The sequence below is a fragment of the Carcharodon carcharias genome, chromosome 5, assembly GCF_017639515.1.
Source record: "Carcharodon carcharias isolate sCarCar2 chromosome 5, sCarCar2.pri, whole genome shotgun sequence".
Lineage (NCBI taxonomy): Eukaryota > Metazoa > Chordata > Chondrichthyes > Lamniformes > Lamnidae > Carcharodon > Carcharodon carcharias.
This window is the reverse complement of record NC_054471.1, coordinates 23539426-23554109: the sequence shown is the minus strand read 5'-3', so window position 1 is coordinate 23554109 and position 14684 is coordinate 23539426.

The following is a 14684-nucleotide window of genomic DNA, read 5'->3' as shown; positions in this document are numbered from 1 at the left end:
GTACAATATAAACACAGTGTAATGAACTGACACAGTACAATATAAACACAGAGTAAATAACTGACACAGTACAATATAAACACAGAGTATGAAGAGACACAGTACAAAATAAACACAGAGTAATAAACTGACACAGTACAATATAAACACAGAGTAATGAACTGACACAGTACAATTTGAACAGAGAGTAATGAACTGACACAGCATAATCTTAACACAGAGTAATGAACTGACATAGCATAATATTAAGACAGAGTAATGAACTGACATAGTGCAGTAATAACATAGATCAATTAACAGACACATTGCAATATGAACAAAGAGCAATGAACTGACCCAGCACAACATACACACGCAGAGTAATCAACTGACAAAGTACAATATCACCTCAGTCATGAATTGACACAGACCAATATAAACAGAGTAATGAACTAAAACAGTACAATAGAAACACAATGTAATTAACTGAGACAGTACAATATAAACACAGAATAATGAAATGACACAGTGTAAAATAAAGACAGAGTGATGGACTGGCACTGTACAATATAAACACAGAGTAATATACTGACAGTACAATAAAAACACAGAGTAGTGAAGAGACACAGTACAAAAAAAAATAGAATAATAAACTGACACAGTACAATATAAACACAGTAGTGAAGAGACGCATTACAATATAAACACAGAGCAATGCACCGACACAGTACAATATAAACACAGTGTCAAAAACTGACACAGTACAATATAAGCACAGAGTAATGAACTGTCACAGTACAATATAAACACAGTGTAATGAACTGACACAGTACAATATAAACACAGAGTAATGAACTGAGACAGTACAATATAAACACAGAGTCATGAACTGACACAGCACAATATAAACACAGAGTCATGAACTGACACAGCAAAATATAAACACAGAGTCATGAACTGACACACAACGTAAACGTAGAGTAATGAACTGACACACTACAGTGTAAATGGAGAGTAATGAACTGACACAGTACAATATAAACACAGAGTAATGAACTGACACACTACAATATAAACATAGATAAATGAACTGACACACAGCATAAACACAGAGTAATGAACTGACACAGTACAATATAAACACAGAGCAATGAACTGACACAGTACAATATAAACACAGAGTAAATAACTGACACAGTACAATATAAACACAGAGTAATGAACTGACACAGTACAATATAAACACAGAGTAATGAACTGACACAGTACAATATAAACACAGAGTAATGAACTGACACAGTACAATATAAACACAGAGTAATGAACTGACACAGTACAATATAAACACAGAGTCAAGAAGTGACACAGTACAATATAAACACAGAGTATTGAAGTGACACAGTACAATATAAACACAGAGTAATGAACTGACAGTACAATATAAACACAGTGTGATGAACTGACACTGTACAATATGAACACAGAGTAATGAAGTGACACAGTACAATATAAACACAATGTAATGAAATGACACAGTACAATATAAACACAGAGTATGAAGAGACACAGTAGAAAATAAACACAGAGTAATAAACTGACACGGTACAATATAAACACAGGGTAATGAACTGACACAGTACAATTTGAACACAGTGTAATGAACTGACACAGTACAATTTGAACAGAGAGTAATGAACTGACACAGCATAATCTTAACACAGAGTAATGAACTGACACAGCATAATATTAAGACAGAGTAATGAACTGACATAGTGCAGTAATAACATAGATCAATTAACAGACACATTGCAATATGAACAAAGAGCAATGAACTGACACAGCACAACATACACACAGAGTAATCAACTGACAAAGTAAAATATCATCTCAGTCATGAATTGACACAGACCAATATAAACAGAGTAATGAACTAAAACTGTACAATAGAAACACAATGTAATTAACTGAGACAGTACAATATAAACACAGAATAATGAAATGACACAGTGTAAAATAAAGACAGAGTGATGGACTGGCACTGTACAATATAAACACAGAGTAATATACTGACAGTACAATAAAAACACAGAGTAGTGAAGAGACACAGTACAAAAAAAAATAGAATAATAAACTGACACAGTACAATATAAACACAGTAGTGAAGAGACGCAGTACAATATAAACACAGAGCAATGAACCGACAAGGTACAATATAAACACAGAGTCATGAACTGACATAGTACAATATAAGCACAGAGTAATGAACTGTCACAGTACAATATAAACACAGTGTAATGATTTGACACAGTATAATATAAACACAGAGCAATGAAGTGACACAGTACAATATAAACACAGAGTAATGAACTGAGACAGTACAATATAAACACAGAGTCATGAACTGACACAGCACAGTATAAAAAACAGAGTCATGAACTGACACAGCAAAATATAAACACAGAGTCATGAACTGACACACAACGTAAACGTAGAGTAATGAACTGACACACTACAGTGTAAATGGAGAGTAAAAAACTGACACAGTACAATATAAACACAGAGTAAATAACTGACACATTACAATATAAACACAAAGTAATGAACTGTCACAGTACAATATAAACACAGAGTAATGAACTGACACAGTACAATATAAACACAGAGTAGTGAAGAGACACAGTACAATATAAACACAGAGCAATGAACTGACACAGTACAATATAAACACAGATTAAAGAACTGAAACAGTACAATATAAACACAGAGTAGTGAAGAGACACAGTACAATATAAACACAGAGTAATGAACTGACACAGTACAATATAAACACAGAGTAATGAACTGACACAGTACAATATAAACACAGTATAATGAAATGACACAGAACAATATAAACACAGAGTAAATAACTGACACAGTACAATATAAACACAGAGTAATGAAATGACACAGTACAATATAAGCACAGAGTAATGAACTGACACAGTATAATATAAACACAGAGTAAATAACTGACACAGTACAATATAAACACAGAGTAATGAAGTGACACAGTACAATATAAACACAATGTAATGAACTGACACAGTACAATATAAACACAGAGTATGAAGAGACACAGTACAAAATAAACACAGAGTAATAAACTGATCAGTAGAATTTAAACACAGTGTAATGAACTGACACAGTACAATTTGAACAGAGAGTAATGAACTGACACAGCATAATCTTAACACAGAGTAATGAACTGACACAGCATAATATTAAGACAGAGTAATGAACTGACATAGTGCAGTAATAACATAAATCAATTAACAGACACATTGCAATATGAACAACGAGCAATGAACTGACACAGCACAACATACACACGCAGAGTAATCAACTGACAAAGTACAATATCATCTCAGTCATGAATTGACACAGACCAATATAAACAGAGTAATGAACTAAAACTGTACAATAGAAACACAATGTAATTAACTGAGACAGTACAATATAAACACAGAATAATGAAATGACACAGTGTAAAATAAAGACAGAGTGATGGACTGGCACTGTACAATATAAACACAGAGTAATATACTGACAGTACAATAAAAACACAGAGTAGTGAAGAGACACAGTACAAAAAAAAATAGAATAATAAACTGACACAGTACAATATAAACACAGTAGTGAAGAGACGCATTACAATATAAACACAGAGCAATGAACCGACTTAGTACGATATAAACACAGAGTCATGAACTGACACAGTACAATATAAGCACAGAGTAATGAACTGTCACAGTACAATATAAACACAGTGGAATGAACTGACACAGTACAATATAAACACAGAGCAATGAAGTGACACAGTACAATATAAACACAGAGTAATGAGCTGAGACAGTACAATATAAACACAGAGTCATGAACTGACACAGCACAATATAAACACAGAGTCATGAACTGACACAGCAAAATATAAACACAGAGTCATGAACTGACACACAACGTAAACGTAGAGTAATGAACTGACACTCTACAGTGTAAATGGAGAGTAATGAACTGACACAGAACAATATAAACACAGAGTAATGAACTAACACAGTACAATATAAACATAGAAAAATGAACTGACACACAGCATAAACACAGAGTAATGAACTGACACATTACAATATAAACACAGAGTGATGAACTGACACACAACGTAAACAGAGTAATGAAATGACACAGTACAATATAAACACGGAGTAAATAACTGACACAGTACAATATAAACATAGAGTAATGAACTGACTCAGTACAATATAAACACAGAGTAAAAAACTGACACAGTACAATATAAACACAGAGTAAATAACTGACACAGTACAATATAAACACAAAGTAATGAACTGTCACAGTACAATATAAACACAGAGTAGTGAAGAGACACAGTACAATATAAACACAGAGCAATGAACTGACACAGTACAATATAAACACAGATTAATGAACTGACACAGTACAATATAAACACAGAGTAGTGAAGAGACACAGTACAATATAAACACAGAGTCATGAACTGACACAGCAAAATATAAACACAGAGTCATGAACTGACACAGTACAATATAAACACAGTGTAATGAAATGACACAGAAAAATATAAACACAGAGTAAATAACTGACACAGTACAATATAAACACAGAGTAATGAAATGACACAGTACAATATAAGCACAGAGTAATGAACTGACACAGTACAATATAAACACAGAGTAAATAACTGACACAGTACAATATAGACACAGAGTAATGAAGTGACACAGTACAATATAAACACAATGTAATGAACTGACACAGTACAATATAAACACAGAGTATGAAGAGACACAGTACAAAATAAACACAGAGTAATAAACTGACACAGTACAATTTAAACACAGTCTAATGAACTGACACAGTACAATTTGAACAGAGAGTCATGAACTGACACAGCATAATCTTAACACAGAGTAATGAACTGACACAGCATAATATTAAGACAGAGTAATGAACTGACATAGTGCAGTAATAACATAGATCAATTAACAGACACATTGCAATATGAACAAAGAGCAATGAACTGACACAGCACAACATACACACGCAGAGTAATCAACTGACAAAGTACAATATCATCTCAGTCATGAATTGACACAGACCAATATAAACAGAGTAATGAACTAAAACTGTACAATAGAAACACAATGTAATTAACTGAGACAGTACAATATAAACACAGAATAATGAAATGACACAGTGTAAAATAAAGACAGAGTGATGGACTGGCACTGTACAATATAAACACAGAGTAATATACTGACAGTACAATAAAAACACAGAGTAGTGAAGAGACACAGTACAAAAAAAATAGAATAATAAACTGACACAGTACAATATAAACACAGTAGTGAAGAGACGCATTACAATATAAACACAGAGCAATGAACCGACACAGTACGATATAAACACAGAGTCATGAACTGACACAGTACAATATAAGCACAGAGTAATGAACTGTCACAGTACAATATAAACACAGTGGAATGAACTGACACAGTACAATATAAACACAGAGCAATGAAGTGACACAGTACAATATAAACACAGAGTCATGAACTGACACAGCACAATATAAACACAGAGTCATGGACTGCCACAGCAAAATATAAACACAGAGTCATGAACTGACACACAATGTAAACGTAGAGTAATGAACTGACACACTACAGTGTAAATGGAGAGTAATGAACTGACACAGTACAATATAAACACAGAGTAATGAACTAACACAGTACAATATAAACATAGATAAATGAACTGACACACAGCATAAACACAGAGTAATGAACTGACACATTACAATATAAACACAGAGCAATGAACTGACACAGTACAATATAAACACAGAGTAAATAACTGACACAGTACAATATAAACACAGAGTAATGAAATGACACAGTACAATATAAACACAGAGTAATGAACTGACACAGTACAATATAAACACAGAGTAATGAACTGACACAGTACAATAAAAACACAGAGTAGTGAACTGTCACAGTACAATATAAACACAGAGTAGTGAAATGACACAGTACAATATAAACACAGAGTAATGAAATGACACAGTACAATATAAACACAGAGTAATGAACTGACACAGTACAATATAAACACAGAGTAATGAACTGACACAGTACAATAAAAACACAGAGTAATGAACTGTCACAGTACAATATAAACACAGAGTAGTGAAGAGACAGAGTAAAAAATAAACACAAAGTAATGAACTGACTCAGTACAATATAAACACAGAGTCATGAAGTGACACAGTACAATATAAACACAGAGTAGTGAAATGACACAGTACAATATAAACACAGAGTAATGAACTGACAGTACAATATAAACACAATGTAATGAACAGACACAGTACAATAAAAACACAGAGTAATGAACTGACACAGTACAATATAAACACAGAGTAGTGAAGAGACACAGTACAATATAAACACAGAGTAATGAACTGACACAGTACAATATAAACACAGTGTAATGAACTGACACAGTACAATATAAACACAGAGTAAATAACTGACACAGTACAATATAAACACAGAGTATGAAGAGACACAGTACAAAATAAACACAGAGTAATAAACTGACACAGTACAATATAAACACAGAGTAATGAACTGACACAGTACAATTTGAACAGAGAGTAATGAACTGACACAGCATAATCTTAACACAGAGTAATGAACTGACATAGCATAATATTAAGACAGAGTAATGAACTGACATAGTGCAGTAATAACATAGATCAATTAACAGACACATTGCAATATGAACAAAGAGCAATGAACTGACCCAGCACAACATACACACGCAGAGTAATCAACTGACAAAGTACAATATCACCTCAGTCATGAATTGACACAGACCAATATAAACAGAGTAATGAACTAAAACAGTACAATAGAAACACAATGTAATTAACTGAGACAGTACAATATAAACACAGAATAATGAAATGACACAGTGTAAAATAAAGACAGAGTGATGGACTGGCACTGTACAATATAAACACAGAGTAATATACTGACAGTACAATAAAAACACAGAGTAGTGAAGAGACACAGTACAAAAAAAAATAGAATAATAAACTGACACAGTACAATATAAACACAGTAGTGAAGAGACGCATTACAATATAAACACAGAGCAATGCACCGACACAGTACAATATAAACACAGTGTCAAAAACTGACACAGTACAATATAAGCACAGAGTAATGAACTGTCACAGTACAATATAAACACAGTGTAATGAACTGACACAGTACAATATAAACACAGAGTAATGAACTGAGACAGTACAATATAAACACAGAGTCATGAACTGACACAGCACAATATAAACACAGAGTCATGAACTGACACAGCAAAATATAAACACAGAGTCATGAACTGACACACAACGTAAACGTAGAGTAATGAACTGACACACTACAGTGTAAATGGAGAGTAATGAACTGACACAGTACAATATAAACACAGAGTAATGAACTGACACACTACAATATAAACATAGATAAATGAACTGACACACAGCATAAACACAGAGTAATGAACTGACACAGTACAATATAAACACAGAGCAATGAACTGACACAGTACAATATAAACACAGAGTAAATAACTGACACAGTACAATATAAACACAGAGTAATGAACTGACACAGTACAATATAAACACAGAGTAATGAACTGACACAGTACAATATAAACACAGAGTAATGAACTGACACAGTACAATATAAACACAGAGTAATGAACTGACACAGTACAATATAAACACAGAGTCAAGAAGTGACACAGTACAATATAAACACAGAGTATTGAAGTGACACAGTACAATATAAACACAGAGTAATGAACTGACAGTACAATATAAACACAGTGTGATGAACTGACACTGTACAATATGAACACAGAGTAATGAAGTGACACAGTACAATATAAACACAATGTAATGAAATGACACAGTACAATATAAACACAGAGTATGAAGAGACACAGTAGAAAATAAACACAGAGTAATAAACTGACACGGTACAATATAAACACAGGGTAATGAACTGACACAGTACAATTTGAACACAGTGTAATGAACTGACACAGTACAATTTGAACAGAGAGTAATGAACTGACACAGCATAATCTTAACACAGAGTAATGAACTGACACAGCATAATATTAAGACAGAGTAATGAACTGACATAGTGCAGTAATAACATAGATCAATTAACAGACACATTGCAATATGAACAAAGAGCAATGAACTGACACAGCACAACATACACACAGAGTAATCAACTGACAAAGTAAAATATCATCTCAGTCATGAATTGACACAGACCAATATAAACAGAGTAATGAACTAAAACTGTACAATAGAAACACAATGTAATTAACTGAGACAGTACAATATAAACACAGAATAATGAAATGACACAGTGTAAAATAAAGACAGAGTGATGGACTGGCACTGTACAATATAAACACAGAGTAATATACTGACAGTACAATAAAAACACAGAGTAGTGAAGAGACACAGTACAAAAAAAAATAGAATAATAAACTGACACAGTACAATATAAACACAGTAGTGAAGAGACGCAGTACAATATAAACACAGAGCAATGAACCGACAAGGTACAATATAAACACAGAGTCATGAACTGACATAGTACAATATAAGCACAGAGTAATGAACTGTCACAGTACAATATAAACACAGTGTAATGATTTGACACAGTATAATATAAACACAGAGCAATGAAGTGACACAGTACAATATAAACACAGAGTAATGAACTGAGACAGTACAATATAAACACAGAGTCATGAACTGACACAGCACAGTATAAAAAACAGAGTCATGAACTGACACAGCAAAATATAAACACAGAGTCATGAACTGACACACAACGTAAACGTAGAGTAATGAACTGACACACTACAGTGTAAATGGAGAGTAAAAAACTGACACAGTACAATATAAACACAGAGTAAATAACTGACACATTACAATATAAACACAAAGTAATGAACTGTCACAGTACAATATAAACACAGAGTAATGAACTGACACAGTACAATATAAACACAGAGTAGTGAAGAGACACAGTACAATATAAACACAGAGCAATGAACTGACACAGTACAATATAAACACAGATTAATGAACTGAAACAGTACAATATAAACACAGAGTAGTGAAGAGACACAGTACAATATAAACACAGAGTAATGAACTGACACAGTACAATATAAACACAGAGTAATGAACTGACACAGTACAATATAAACACAGTATAATGAAATGACACAGAACAATATAAACACAGAGTAAATAACTGACACAGTACAATATAAACACAGAGTAATGAAATGACACAGTACAATATAAGCACAGAGTAATGAACTGACACAGTATAATATAAACACAGAGTAAATAACTGACACAGTACAATATAAACACAGAGTAATGAAGTGACACAGTACAATATAAACACAATGTAATGAACTGACACAGTACAATATAAACACAGAGTATGAAGAGACACAGTACAAAATAAACACAGAGTAATAAACTGATCAGTAGAATTTAAACACAGTGTAATGAACTGACACAGTACAATTTGAACAGAGAGTAATGAACTGACACAGCATAATCTTAACACAGAGTAATGAACTGACACAGCATAATATTAAGACAGAGTAATGAACTGACATAGTGCAGTAATAACATAAATCAATTAACAGACACATTGCAATATGAACAACGAGCAATGAACTGACACAGCACAACATACACACGCAGAGTAATCAACTGACAAAGTACAATATCATCTCAGTCATGAATTGACACAGACCAATATAAACAGAGTAATGAACTAAAACTGTACAATAGAAACACAATGTAATTAACTGAGACAGTACAATATAAACACAGAATAATGAAATGACACAGTGTAAAATAAAGACAGAGTGATGGACTGGCACTGTACAATATAAACACAGAGTAATATACTGACAGTACAATAAAAACACAGAGTAGTGAAGAGACACAGTACAAAAAAAAATAGAATAATAAACTGACACAGTACAATATAAACACAGTAGTGAAGAGACGCATTACAATATAAACACAGAGCAATGAACCGACTTAGTACGATATAAACACAGAGTCATGAACTGACACAGTACAATATAAGCACAGAGTAATGAACTGTCACAGTACAATATAAACACAGTGGAATGAACTGACACAGTACAATATAAACACAGAGCAATGAAGTGACACAGTACAATATAAACACAGAGTAATGAGCTGAGACAGTACAATATAAACACAGAGTCATGAACTGACACAGCACAATATAAACACAGAGTCATGAACTGACACAGCAAAATATAAACACAGAGTCATGAACTGACACACAACGTAAACGTAGAGTAATGAACTGACACTCTACAGTGTAAATGGAGAGTAATGAACTGACACAGAACAATATAAACACAGAGTAATGAACTAACACAGTACAATATAAACATAGAAAAATGAACTGACACACAGCATAAACACAGAGTAATGAACTGACACATTACAATATAAACACAGAGTGATGAACTGACACACAACGTAAACAGAGTAATGAAATGACACAGTACAATATAAACACGGAGTAAATAACTGACACAGTACAATATAAACATAGAGTAATGAACTGACACAGTACAATATAAACACAGAGTAAAAAACTGACACAGTACAATATAAACACAGAGTAAATAACTGACACAGTACAATATAAACACAAAGTAATGAACTGTCACAGTACAATATAAACACAGAGTAGTGAAGAGACACAGTACAATATAAACACAGAGCAATGAACTGACACAGTACAATATAAACACAGATTAATGAACTGACACAGTACAATATAAACACAGAGTAGTGAAGAGACACAGTACAATATAAACACAGAGTAATGAACTGACACAGTACAATATAAAAACAGAGTAATGAACTGACACAGTACAATATAAACACAGTGTAATGAAATGACACAGAAAAATATAAACACAGAGTAAATAACTGACACAGTACAATATAAACACAGAGTAATGAAATGACACAGTACAATATAAGCACAGAGTAATGAACTGACACAGTACAATATAAACACAGAGTAAATAACTGACACAGTACAATATAGACACAGAGTAATGAAGTGACACAGTACAATATAAACACAATGTAATGAACTGACACAGTACAATATAAACACAGAGTATGAAGAGACACAGTACAAAATAAACACAGAGTAATAAACTGACACAGTACAATTTAAACACAGTCTAATGAACTGACACAGTACAATTTGAACAGAGAGTCATGAACTGACACAGCATAATCTTAACACAGAGTAATGAACTGACACAGCATAATATTAAGACAGAGTAATGAACTGACATAGTGCAGTAATAACATAGATCAATTAACAGACACATTGCAATATGAACAAAGAGCAATGAACTGACACAGCACAACATACACACGCAGAGTAATCAACTGACAAAGTACAATATCATCTCAGTCATGAATTGACACAGACCAATATAAACAGAGTAATGAACTAAAACTGTACAATAGAAACACAATGTAATTAACTGAGACAGTACAATATAAACACAGAATAATGAAATGACACAGTGTAAAATAAAGACAGAGTGATGGACTGGCACTGTACAATATAAACACAGAGTAATATACTGACAGTACAATAAAAACACAGAGTAGTGAAGAGACACAGTACAAAAAAAAATAGAATAATAAACTGACACAGTACAATATAAACACAGTAGTGAAGAGACGCATTACAATATAAACACAGAGCAATGCACCGACACAGTACAATATAAACACAGTGTCAAAAACTGACACAGTACAATATAAGCACAGAGTAATGAACTGTCACAGTACAATATAAACACAGTGTAATGAACTGACACAGTACAATATAAACACAGAGTAATGAACTGAGACAGTACAATATAAACACAGAGTCATGAACTGACACAGCACAATATAAACACAGAGTCATGAACTGACACAGCAAAATATAAACACAGAGTCATGAACTGACACACAACGTAAACGTAGAGTAATGAACTGACACACTACAGTGTAAATGGAGAGTAATGAACTGACACAGTACAATATAAACACAGAGTAATGAACTGACACACTACAATATAAACATAGATAAATGAACTGACACACAGCATAAACACAGAGTAATGAACTGACACAGTACAATATAAACACAGAGCAATGAACTGACACAGTACAATATAAACACAGAGTAAATAACTGACACAGTACAATATAAACACAGAGTAATGAACTGACACAGTACAATATAAACACAGAGTAATGAACTGACACAGTACAATATAAACACAGAGTAATGAACTGACACAGTACAATATAAACACAGAGTAATGAACTGACACAGTACAATATAAACACAGAGTCAAGAAGTGACACAGTACAATATAAACACAGAGTATTGAAGTGACACAGTACAATATAAACACAGAGTAATGAACTGACAGTACAATATAAACACAGTGTGATGAACTGACACTGTACAATATGAACACAGAGTAATGAAGTGACACAGTACAATATAAACACAATGTAATGAAATGACACAGTACAATATAAACACAGAGTATGAAGAGACACAGTAGAAAATAAACACAGAGTAATAAACTGACACGGTACAATATAAACACAGGGTAATGAACTGACACAGTACAATTTGAACACAGTGTAATGAACTGACACAGTACAATTTGAACAGAGAGTAATGAACTGACACAGCATAATCTTAACACAGAGTAATGAACTGACACAGCATAATATTAAGACAGAGTAATGAACTGACATAGTGCAGTAATAACATAGATCAATTAACAGACACATTGCAATATGAACAAAGAGCAATGAACTGACACAGCACAACATACACACAGAGTAATCAACTGACAAAGTAAAATATCATCTCAGTCATGAATTGACACAGACCAATATAAACAGAGTAATGAACTAAAACTGTACAATAGAAACACAATGTAATTAACTGAGACAGTACAATATAAACACAGAATAATGAAATGACACAGTGTAAAATAAAGACAGAGTGATGGACTGGCACTGTACAATATAAACACAGAGTAATATACTGACAGTACAATAAAAACACAGAGTAGTGAAGAGACACAGTACAAAAAAAAATAGAATAATAAACTGACACAGTACAATATAAACACAGTAGTGAAGAGACGCAGTACAATATAAACACAGAGCAATGAACCGACAAGGTACAATATAAACACAGAGTCATGAACTGACATAGTACAATATAAGCACAGAGTAATGAACTGTCACAGTACAATATAAACACAGTGTAATGATTTGACACAGTATAATATAAACACAGAGCAATGAAGTGACACAGTACAATATAAACACAGAGTAATGAACTGAGACAGTACAATATAAACACAGAGTCATGAACTGACACAGCACAGTATAAAAAACAGAGTCATGAACTGACACAGCAAAATATAAACACAGAGTCATGAACTGACACACAACGTAAACGTAGAGTAATGAACTGACACACTACAGTGTAAATGGAGAGTAAAAAACTGACACAGTACAATATAAACACAGAGTAAATAACTGACACATTACAATATAAACACAAAGTAATGAACTGTCACAGTACAATATAAACACAGAGTAATGAACTGACACAGTACAATATAAACACAGAGTAGTGAAGAGACACAGTACAATATAAACACAGAGCAATGAACTGACACAGTACAATATAAACACAGATTAATGAACTGAAACAGTACAATATAAACACAGAGTAGTGAAGAGACACAGTACAATATAAACACAGAGTAATGAACTGACACAGTACAATATAAACACAGAGTAATGAACTGACACAGTACAATATAAACACAGTATAATGAAATGACACAGAACAATATAAACACAGAGTAAATAACTGACACAGTACAATATAAACACAGAGTAATGAAATGACACAGTACAATATAAGCACAGAGTAATGAACTGACACAGTATAATATAAACACAGAGTAAATAACTGACACAGTACAATATAAACACAGAGTAATGAAGTGACACAGTACAATATAAACACAATGTAATGAACTGACACAGTACAATATAAACACAGAGTATGAAGAGACACAGTACAAAATAAACACAGAGTAATAAACTGATCAGTAGAATTTAAACACAGTGTAATGAACTGACACAGTACAATTTGAACAGAGAGTAATGAACTGACACAGCATAATCTTAACACAGAGTAATGAACTGACACAGCATAATATTAAGACAGAGTAATGAACTGACATAGTGCAGTAATAACATAAATCAATTAACAGACACATTGCAATATGAACAACGAGCAATGAACTGACACAGCACAACATACACACGCAGAGTAATCAACTGACAAAGTACAATATCATCTCAGTCATGAATTGACACAGAC